Source organism: Ixodes scapularis, unplaced genomic scaffold (assembly GCF_016920785.2).
Source record: "Ixodes scapularis isolate PalLabHiFi unplaced genomic scaffold, ASM1692078v2 PGA_scaffold6__148_contigs__length_123643588, whole genome shotgun sequence".
In the NCBI taxonomy this organism is placed as follows: Eukaryota; Metazoa; Arthropoda; class Arachnida; order Ixodida; family Ixodidae; genus Ixodes; species Ixodes scapularis.
This window is the reverse complement of record NW_024609881.1, coordinates 62,338,370-62,350,080: the sequence shown is the minus strand read 5'-3', so window position 1 is coordinate 62,350,080 and position 11,711 is coordinate 62,338,370. Positions and strand designations below refer to the sequence as shown.

The following is an 11,711-nucleotide window of genomic DNA, read 5'->3' as shown; positions in this document are numbered from 1 at the left end:
CTTTATGCAGCTGGGAAGACGAGACGCTACACGCTGGGCATCCCGAACTTGGAATATAGGACACCCTTAGAGATAGTAAAATAACACTGCGTTAGGAACAACTTAACGTATACGTACCTTGGAAAAAAAACCGTCTACGCACCGCTGAACGCCTCTGACGACGCGATAACAACGTAGAACTCGCCTTCCGAACGGGCAGCAGCACTCCGCAGCTCGCGGGCCCACACCGGCCAGCAGCGGCTTGCGCATGCGCGGGTGAGAGATCTCTTCCTGCGCGTGGCGTAACACGGCTCACGGGCACTGTACTTCCGCGGTCTGATAGAGTTCCATAAAAATTGCTGGATATCCGGCACTTTTGGGCGCGTTCAATCCCCTTATACCAGTTGAACCGACTATAAACTGTAGTCTTGTAAGGCGTTTTTTATTTATACGGATAAGCTCATACTTATTGCCTAAATAGCACATTTCAATGCATATGGTACAGTTCCCGTTTTTGAAAGCAAACAGCACATTATATGCATTTCCAGAAAACGGGACATGTTCTATTCGGTTTTTCCACGTAGATTGATGGAATTTTCTAACAGTGTGGGATGTCATTTTGTATTCTGTTGCTGATGTAGGAGGCGTTTTTTGGGCCTGACTCTAAGTGGCCCCGCAAAACGGGGTCGTACTTCTTTAAGATATTAACTATCTCTAAATACAGACCTTACTCTGCGCTTTTTTTATTTTCACTGTGCCCTCTGAATGGCCTTCCTCCCTTTGAGAGAAGAACAACGATGTCAGTAAGGCGCTTTAGCACCTCACGATTTTGTTTTCGTTTTTCTTCAACTTGAGACGCTCGTCGTTCAAAGCTTTTATCCAGCATTGAAGCAATCGATCTGTTTGCTTTGGAGCAATTCCATGACACAACACTGTTAAGATGGCCCTCAGACCTTTCATGCTGATTAAACCTTTCTATCGCTTTCTTCCAAGTTCGAAACCCAGTTGAAACAAAGGATGGGTCTAGATGTGCTTTGGATATACCACTGCCCGGCCGAAACGCCCGACAGCAAAAGCAAAAGGCTGCATCTTTTGCTGGACTGTATCCAAGCCAGCTGAACTTTGCAAACCAGTGTTCACAAAAGTCGATTATTCGTTTCTGTTTGGGCATAGCTGCCCAGATGAGGCTGAAAAGGACCCCGTGCTTGCCTGGCTTGCTTGTCCAGGTCGTTAGTCGGCATTGGCAGCGACGGGTCGTCGTCAGACATTTGGTTCTGGTTGGTGGAAAGCGTTGAGCAAAATCTCGGAGGCTCATCTGGTGCATCAGCGATGTGGCTTGGCGTCGTGGCACAGCTTGGCGTTGGCACACAATTTGGCGCCGTGGCACAGCATGGTGAAGTGGCGCAGTCGTCAGCTTGCTGGTGGCTGGACATCTTTTCCGGTTCATTTTGTTCATGCTGCTCTTTGCAGCTTGTTGACTGTGCTGCAAACAAATAAGAGAAGTATAACTTTTTAGTTTTCTTTTTACCTGTTAACATGGCTCTTAGAACACGCTCGAAAAGAAGTCTGAGTAAACAATTACAGAACCAACTGCGCCAATAATAAATATATATTTTTGGAAATTTTACGACAGCTTTCTCATCGACAGCTCAGCATAGTCTCTCCAAGCTAACAACAGCAACCGCTGCTTGGAGGCGAGCCAAACACGGCCTGCTGATTGTGTTTTCTATGTTTTAACGTAAACAACCTTTTTGAAAAAACTAGCTTGCTAAAAAGCTAGTTTTTTTTATGTCGGTGATGTTAGTCGCGCTAGAGTTACTAGTCTGGCCGAGGAGCACTACCTTCTTTGTTCATCGCGACAGAAGTTCGTGCCCTTCTCGAATACTTAATAATTTCTAAAGAGATAATCCTGCACAGAGCGTATACACTACTCAAACATTTTAAGACTGCGTTTTATTAATGGTGAGCACTGGCGCTGGGCACGGAAATGCCCAGAGTTGCTGAGTACGTCAGTGAAGACAGACGGGGCTCTAATAGAAATGTTGCTAAATTTGTTAGACACATTTTTCTTTGTGAGGACTTAAACATTCCTGAGTGGGTGCGTCTCTGACCCTCACTGTTGCCTTCGTTTATGACGCACTTCATTCGCCTCAACAAGATCAGTCATTTTGCTCAACGGGGTCCTGTTGAGGTGCCACGCTATCGTCTACGAACAGACTTCATAGAATGATACCGACACGTGCTGCTATATAGAGACTTTTAATGAAAAGGATATGAATAATTTAACCAACTAAACTGAGATCTGGAATGAATGAATTCAACAACGAAGAAAAATACTACAAGGTCAGTTTACTCGTTTTTTTCTTGGAAGGATCACATTATGTGAATGAAACGGCCTCTGGGAAGCCTTTATACAAGCACTGAACGTCTCTGAATTGACTCATCCAATCACCAAACCAGTACCGATGTGCACGGTGGACCCCTTCTTTCGTTTCTAATAAATTGCACTGTTCTCTTTTTCTATATGGCTCCGGCAATTTATGGGGTTCTAAAATAGCGGTGTCGTTTGCAGTGGCGGATCCAAGGGGGGAGGGGGGGGGGGCGGTGGGGGCGATTGCCCCCCCAAACGCCTCGCCAGGCACCCCCCCCCCCCCTCCCCGGGGTTCTTCGTCAGCTCGAAGAAAAAACGTAAGCAATCGACGCAGGATGCAGCTTGTACAACCAGGTGACCAATTGCTTTTCTTCTCAACTGAGAGAGGAAGCAAATGCTCTGGGTACAGTGTAGTCTGGGTCTAAGCTTCTCCTGAAGACGCTCCGGACTTCCCCACGACTTTGGCTTAAACATAAGCCCGCTTTCGTCCTCGCCTCCATCCCTCACTGAGGATCAGATCAGCGCCGCAGCGCGGAATACAGAAAGAAGCCGACGAGCGCCAGAAGGGGGAGATGTTTTCTCTAATGGGCTTCATACTGCCTGCGGTACGACTTCTCGTGGCGGGAAGCTAATAAAAGAAAGATAAACGGTACGAGCACTCTAAAGGCTGGAGGCTGCTTACGCTAGGGAGCCTTCATGTGCGCTCATGAAGGCACCCTAGCTTACACGGGGTCCTCAAGCCGACGCCGTAGGCATTTATTTGTATACAATGCCGTTTCAACTTAGGGTGGCGGGACATATTTTAGGAAAGGCGCCCGCCACCCCTTGTCTCCCCTTGGCGCCGTCTTTACTTTTCGAGTTAAACGCAGCTTCTGTGGATTGACGGCAGAGCTTTCGCGCTGCTTTGCAGGAGCGAATATGTGTGTGTCTAATGGAACAGAGGCGGGGCTTGCTGGTTTCCGACTGCGGCTTCGAATTCCCTACCTAAGGGACTTGTGGAAAACGAGCCTTTTCAAAGATCCGACTATACATAAATTAAATAGAGAGTGCCTGTGCCCCTTCGAGTGAACACCTACTCCCAAACATCCATGCTGCAGTCGTGATCGGCCTTTAGCCCAGTTGAGATTCGCCGACCGGACAACCGCTCTGCCCCATCATATCTCTGCACCTGTCCTCTCGACCCTGACGAATGAGCTAACTACTCAGAAACAAGTGTTCTTTTCACACAGAAAATATCCAGACGAATTGCAATTGAATATAATTTGGAAGGGTCCATTGCTGGTTTAAGGTCTTATCTAAGTTTAAAAGTTATTGTTGCTGAACTGCAACATGCTTTCATAAATATTCAACAATTATTCGCTTTCGTTCTCTTGGGTTGCATCCAGAACACGTGAAAACACGAGTTTGGGTTGGCAACGCCGCATGTGCTGCGCTCTAGACATTCCAAATATATGGCGAACAACCGACGAACTTGCCTGACAGCTTTCGTTTCGCTCGCTGCGTCAACAGTGTTTTGACGCCGCGAGCAGCGTCGAAGCCGCCGGGCCATTTTTGTCGCTTGTTTGCAACATACTCGCTCCATTGATTTAAGCCGCTCTTCCCGTTGCCGCAGCAGTTAAGCACAAGCTCCAACGAGAATGTCTGCCAAGGCAATGTCTTTAAGCTTCCCTAAATCGACTGCTCACGTAGTGTCGGTCTGAAACCCAAGTTTCAGAAAGGATAGTGCCACCACAATTTTCGAGATAGTTGCCTCTAGCGTGGTCACCCGAAAGGTTTTAATTAAAAGAGTTCATCCCCGACAGGTAAACCGATACAAAAGCTCTCAAGATCTATATTATGTTATCAGAGTTTAGTAAAAACGATAACTCTACAAAAAATATAAACACTCCCTCCCCGCCGTTTTACATCGAGGAACCGCCCCCCCTAAAATGGAGGTCTGGATCCGCCCCTGGTCGTTTGCATGGGCACCGACAGGACCTTCTTTCTAACATTTGTCACACATTCAGTTTTAATATCCAGCCACTTAACTACCAGTATATACCATGGAAAAGTTCAAAATATTTTCACAATTTGGAAACTCAAAAAAACTCCAAATTAATTAATCAGATAGCATGAATGATGTGAAATGACAGAAATCTGATATTCGTCCACTTGAGTAAGCTTTCACCTAATCACAAAAGATAAAGGCAATGTCACTGTTGGGTCCGGCTACCAGAGGGCCAGTACTTCCGAGGACTTTCCTGCGAGCTTGGATGCAAGCAAGTCAGTCGTTCAGCTCGATCACTAGGTAGATAGACTTACCTACCTATCTCAACAAGCTGAAAGCCAACCTGAAGGTTCCTGCTCCATGGAATTGCCATGCACTTTGTTATTTCTCAGGATTTATCATCTATAGCATGCAAGCTGCCTGCCTCAAATGTTTCAGCTATTGGCTCCATTCAACCACCTGCTCCGGAAAAATGTGAAATAGAGGTGTCTATTAAAGGAAGACGACGGCTTTAACAAGGCAAAGCAGACACTGCTGCGTCAGGCTCCTGGTGTATCGCAACCACACTGAGGAACTGATCCTGAATGTGCCACACCTCCAGAGGCAGTTGGACCAGTGTCGTCACACAACATCCACGGAGTCAAAAGGCCCATAGGAGGTTAACCTTCTTCCAAGAATTCCATGACACACGCATGGGTATCAACGCAATGAGGTAAGGCAATGGTTGATGCCGTACAACCATGAACAATATGCCAACAGGCTGCATTAATGCCACCAGAAGCAGAGCCACAAGCTTGGCCAGAACCCACGGCGTTATGGACAAGAATTTACATGGACTGCACTGCACCTATCGAAGGTAAAACGGTGCTAATTGTGGTAAACAGTTACCAAGATTGAAAGAAACCACTGGCATCAGCAGCCAGCCAACTCCACTGCAACAGTCGAATATCTGAGGAACACGGTCGCCTGGTTAGGACTTCCTGTTTTCTTGGTGTCCAATAATGGAAAACCATTCCCCGGAACGCTGTTTACCGACTTCATTACTCAGAATGGAATTGGCCACCTAAGGACTGCACCTAACTATCCACAGTCAAACAGACTTCCCGAGAGAGCTGTAAGAACGATCAAGGACAGTCTAAAAAAACTCTCGGGTGGTTCTTTGGCCGCATACTTGCCAAGATGGCTCCTTGTGTACCGTCGCACACCGCCTACCACAGGAGGACAATCTCCAACAGAGCTCGTGTTCAACTTTTGTCCTAGAGTTTGCTGCATGGACCTCATCACTGAGACCCAGGAGCCAAAGGTAGACCTGGAAAGGCCTAGCAACCTCAAAGAAAGCAGCCCTGTCTTTGAAACAAACATGGGAGCTGTAGAACAATGGGGACCAAGAACATCTTCCAGGTTGTCGAAAACTGCATGACTTTGGTAAAATCCACCATGGCACAATGAAGCACCACCTGGGCCAGTTGTGCCCCAGACGCTTTAACTCAACTCATTTTTAGTCAGATGATGAAATTACCACTGGGCACTAACTTGATTGGCAGTTAACAAGTGAAAAAACCAGGCTATGGACCAGGAACTGAGCAGGCATTTTAAGCAGTGCAAGGATGCCCCACTCAGGCACGGGCGACACCAACCAAGATGAGCCTTTAGCTTGTGCGGCAAAGTGTTGGATCAGGCCACCACCAGGGGTCAGTGTTTCTGGGGGCTTCCCTGTGCAACGGCCATGGGCTTTCTCTCTTTTTCCACACTTTCCAGTGACCATGTAACAAACATGTATGACACGGCCATGTCAATTATTCCCTAATAAACAAATAGGTATGTTCCTTGCACTCCATGGATGAAGCAGCCACCAACAATTTCAACATTGGTCTGTATGGAGTCAAAAAACAAGGAAATAAAGGAACTTCTGACACACAACTATTCTTGATGCATGTACACAATAGACTACTTCCATAAAGCCCTGCATGCAACACGGCGCGCGTTGCGCTCTGGGAACTAGTTGGCCAGGGAGGAGAGTGGCATGGTTTCGGTTTCGATCGACACGTCGACCAGAGATTACACACAAAGCGTGGACTATAAACGGCCATTATCTCATGTTTTCTGGTCCCGAGAGCATCATTTGTGGTCTATAAACTAACCTAAATGGCCAGACCTCGAAGCTTTAGCACAAGCCCGAGATGTATATAGCTTCTCTTAACACATGCTTGTTCTATTTTTGTACTTGAGCCTTTTTGTTAACGTTTCGAGGTATCTGGACGAGCCAGTGCTGGGAATCTCGACGCTGCGAAGCTCTAGGATCTTGCTTATGTACGAATCAACAGGCTGTAGCAACCAATAAGTATGCATACATCAAGCTCGCGCCTTTACATTATATGTTGTTGATCAGGAAGTTTGTTCGTTTCGTGCGTCCATAGAAGAAATATTACTTTTTGCAATTACTGTTTTCTTAATGCGCCTGTGTACGCGAAGTAAAACTCGGAGGTGCCATTGAAAAGCTCAATTATAACACACTTCTTATCTCTTATGTGTACTGACCCGCAGCACTGCACGAAGCGAAGTCCCCACCCACTGGCATTGTACTAATATTCAACATCGCGTATGCACGTAAAGTTATCCTGCAATCGTATAGGCACATTTGCGCATACAAACCGTTTTAAGAAAGCAAAAGTCGAGCACTTGTGTGAAAAATGTTGCACCATTCGCCAGAAGTACGCCGGACGGGTATGAACCCCTATGCGGTGCGCCAAACGAACGAAATTATTCAAAGTGCATTTGACGGTTGCTAATGGCCATAATATTTGTCATGTGTTAGCTTTCTTCCTGCCTGAGTATGCCGCGATAATTTCAGACACACCGTTCAGGCACAGACCTTGGGCGTCAGTAAAAGCTCGTCCAAAAAGGCTTAGCGAGGAGTAGGGGACGCTTGTTAGGGCCTCCGTCGTAGCTAGCCCATCTCCGCGTTTGCGAAAACTTAATCGTCTATCAGCATAAAATTTGAGTGGAAGATATATGATGACACGAGGAAGACATCATAGTAACTTTGGTGCAGTAGTGAGGTCGAATTTATTGCGTTTCCCTAAAAGTTTACGCGTCAACGCTGGGCTCAACTTTGATACTCCTGTGAGGATGCGGCTTGCTTTTCGCCCAATGAAGTAACAAGAAGCGGACATTTGGCAAACAAAATATGTGTAATGCTCCAGGTGACCGAATTTCACTTGTAGTTCAATGGCACTAGACGGGATAATTGAAATTGAACTCAAATATGATGTGACTAAGCCACGTCCTACTACGTTTGCATACGCAGTCAAATATCTGGTGTTTCGGGAACCAAAAAAAGTGCCCCGGCCTTCCTTTTGTATCGCTCGAGAATGCGTATATTGTACATTCGTAAAAAAGTCAGATAATCGAAATTGCGAGCAGTGCGTTCGGTCGCGGCGTGATAGCATGAGATGAATCTGCTCAGTCGAAACCGAAACTGAGTGGCCAACTAGTTCCCAGAATGCACTGCATGGTATTTCGCCGCAATGGGGCGCGTCGGTTTCGGAAGAAGTCCATGGGCCAGCAGTCTCCTTGCAACATCCTGGACACAGCAACAAAACCCCGCCCTTGCACCTGTTACACTGAGTACGAGCGTCTGACAAAAACTAACTCACGGAAAGAAAATGGCGGCAGTTAGGTCTACTGCAAACAAACTAACATACAGATACCTGACAATAATTAAGTCTGCAACTACAATGAAATAAAATGAGACAGACTCAAAAGCTGCAACCGATGACCATGGAGGGGACATGGGTCTCGTGCCTCTGCAAGAAAAAACACAGGAACTGCAAAATTAAAATAGGCAAGTGGATAAACCAAACGGGTCGGAGGCAAAGCATAGGCTCCCAGAAGCGTAAAGGTGCTGCACGGTGAAGGCTCACATGGAAAGCTCATGAAGTAAAAGGATGGCTTGCAAATGTCTTAAGCAAGTGCAGAAGTGAAAAACTTGAGGATACAGAGAGAGTGCATATTTCAAGGTGTGCGAATGACACGAGGAAAGTGAACAGAAGAATGACAGGGGAAAAGACAAGCTAACATGGGCAGGAAGTCTCTCCATAGGCTTTCATGCAAGACGCCAGGAAGGAAAGTGTAGGCTACAAACATCCACATGAAGCAAAAAGGGATGAGTGAAACATAAGCAGTGCACAGCACAAGAAGGAGGACAAGAAAAAAAAAACATGATACAGAAGAGCAAGTTTGCATGACAGCGAAAGCTTCACATAGGCCTACACGCAGAGCAGAAGAAAAAGTGCTCCCCACAAAGAACCGTAGCAAGCGTAAAAAAATTCAGAGGCTTCATGCAGCCATACGCACAGAGCACAAAAAAAGAAAAGCTTCCCACAAACATCTGAAGCAAGCGTAAAAGTAAAAGAATATTCTGGGACTTCACTCAGGCTTACATGCAGAGCATAAGAAAAAGCAAGCTTCCCACAAAGAGCTGAAGAAAGTGTGAAAAAAATTTAGATGCTTCACGCAAACTTACACGCAGAGCACAACAAAAAGAAAGGATTCCCACAAACTTCAGAAGCAAGCATGAAAAAAATCCAGAGGCTTCATGCAGGCTTGCACGTAGAGCATAAGAAAAAGAGCTTCCCACAAACATCTCTAGTAAGCGTAAAAAAAAATTCAGAGGCCTCACACAGGTTTACAGGCAGAGCCTAAGAAAAAAAGGGTTCCACAAAGACCCACAGCAAGCGTAAAAAAATTCAGAGGCCTCAGGCAGAGCACAAGAAAATGGGCTTCTCACAGACCCGTAGCAAGCATAAAAAAAGTACAGATGCCCTTACATGCACAGCACAAGAAACTTCCCACAAACATGTGTAGCAAGCATAAAAAAATGTAGAGGCTTCACGTAGGCTTACATGGAGATCACAAGAAAAAGGGCCGCGCACAAACAACCGTTACAAGAGTAAAAAAAAATTAGAAGTGCCTCAGTAAACAAGGAACGCAAAAAATGAAAGCTGCCCTTAACACAAAGAAGAAAGCAAAGTAAAAAAAAATGAGAACGGCACAACAGTTTCATCACCTAAGGCAATCTAAAACACTAATTAGTTCTCCGAGGTCCTGCCATCGACTGCCAAAGTCCCTGCGTTCAGCTGCCCCAGCCGCCAACTCGCGACTTTTTTCCCGCAGGAACAGTTGCAGCCGTGCATGGCAGAATCACCTGATGAGCTTTATTTTGATTTCATGGCAGTCGGGCAGCTGAACACATTGGCTCTCTGCAGCCATCCTCGCCGATAGGGCGTCCAGGATGCCCCGTGCCTGCAACAAATCCGCAATGAGGCTGCGAAAGACACTTTCACAAATTGTGAAGAGGGCGCGTGCAGCTTCAGAGGGGCAGGTCAGAGCGTCAGGGACATAACTCTTTAGCCTGAGGAGGCTATTTGCAGGTGCCATGGGGACTTGAACATCTGCAGCACACGCGTCACATGTAGCATTATTTTTTACAACTCTTCGTACCACATACCCGCGTAATAGTCAAAGCTATTCTTTTCAGGTTGTGACATGGTGAGTTCTACCTCCTCAAGAAAAATGTCGGTGGGCACAGCAGGTTGTACATCCAAGTCTGCGAGGTCAGCCAGGTAAAAGGAGGCATCGTCCAGTTCGTAGGACCCTGCCTTGGACGCCTTCAGGTACTGCGAGTGTGTGATGATTTTCAAGGTCATCTTAAACTCCAAGAAGTTGGGATAGGGTTGCCCTGTCGCACTACCGAAAACAAGTTTTCATGGCAGTCCTGCGTGAATCTGGATGTGAGCACAAATGAAAAAGAATGTCTCTCAATGAGACTGCTGCAGGTCCAGAATGGACTTGGTAGAGAGGATTACCCCCGCCTCCACTGGCTTGAACGCCCCATCCCCAATAGTGAGGTGGAGAAAAAGATCCTTAAATTTGACCAGAAAGTCAAGGGTGTTCTTGTAGCAGGCCTCATTTTGCCTGCTGATCGCAAGGACTGGGTGCCTGCTGCTCACAAGATCAAACCATTTGTTGACCTGTTCCAAGAACCAAGCCGTGGTGAGGAAGTTGGTGCTCCAGCCATGATTCTCCACCAGGAAGCGCAGGGCTGTGGCCGTGGAGTGACAGAGGACCCGTAGGGCAGTGCTCACCTACAAACACAGAACTGCTTTAGATCATCAAGTGTATGCAATGTTTGGTAAATTGGACTGAAGGAATTAATGATTTGAAACTTCCCCCTCAGTCAATAAAAGAACAGCATGGGCACTAAACGAAGAAAAGGCTGCTAACTTCCATTCCTGTTGTCCATACGAATGGTTTTTGCTGTTTTTTTACGAGTTTTTGCCACTCTCTTAAAGCTGGCAGTTCCACTTCATGAGCAAAGGTGATGAATGCCAGCACTGAAGTACACTCCATGGTTACTTTGGTAGCTGTGCGTTGCTAAAAGTGTCACCGACTCCGATTTGTGAACCACTGACTGATTTTGTTGAAAACACTTTAAGGGAAGCTAAAGAGGTTCTCCAAAAAAAATCAGTTAGAGGTAAATTCTTCCGTATTTGTATCCTCCAAATTTGAATATGCACTATTTGCTCAAGAAGTATCACCAACGCAAAGAAATATTTAAAAAATTCACTCGGCATGATGTCACGTCAAGAACTTTCACCTGGCCACCGAAGCTCAAGCACCATCTCTCGTGCAGTGTTCCGGCACATGTGACCAGCCTTGCCCAATGCACCACTTTTTTTATTCTCGTGAAATGGTGCGTCATCTGCTACAGACGCCTAGTTCCCTCTACAATCTTTCACGCCTGACCAACATCCACTAAATCTTTTATGAAAGTTTATTGGTGTACTAAACTTACGTCAAAACAAACAGGCGAGCGAAAATCGTGAGCATGAGGTGAATCGCACACAATTTGTCGACCGCTCAAATAAGCTTGCAATAGCTGCCGAGATTCTGAGGATCCTTGTTGCGACGCTGCTGTCTCTCAGAAATTTCCTTCTAGCTTCTTACACCTCGGGAGGGCGGGGCTTCAGCACTATGGTCAAAATGCTTTGATGGCTACTCCGGGCCTCAAATTGACAAATAATTTTAATATTCGTGATACTGGAGGCCATATGAAGCAAGTGTTTTTTAAAGGTACAAAACCGCTTTAGTTTCCCCTTAAGCAGGCACGTGCGAATAACGAATTTTATGTTTCAAGCGAATAAGAAGCTAATAGTGACTTGGGTCGAATAATTTCGAATCGCATATTGAATACTTGCGGTGCCTTTCTGATACTGCCATTGCGCTCAGCTTCCGCCATCTTGACAGTGTTGATGTCAAGATGGCGGAAGGTAGCTTAGCTTAATGGAAGCTAACCTAAGTTAGCTTCCAGTC

At 46.2% G+C, this 11,711-nt stretch overlaps 1 long non-coding RNA gene across 1 annotated transcript; it reads right to left on the bottom strand.

Moving 5' to 3' along the window:
• Positions 1-8,105: 8,105 nt before the first annotated feature.
• LOC120841409 lies at positions 8,106-10,471 on the bottom strand. The gene is made up of 3 exons (XR_006076533.1): positions 10,370-10,471; positions 9,899-10,015; positions 8,106-8,143 (listed from the first exon to the last, which is right to left on the bottom strand). It is a non-coding gene; the product is annotated as an uncharacterized LOC120841409 (long non-coding RNA).
• Between the last annotated feature and the right edge of the window lie 1,240 nt (positions 10,472-11,711).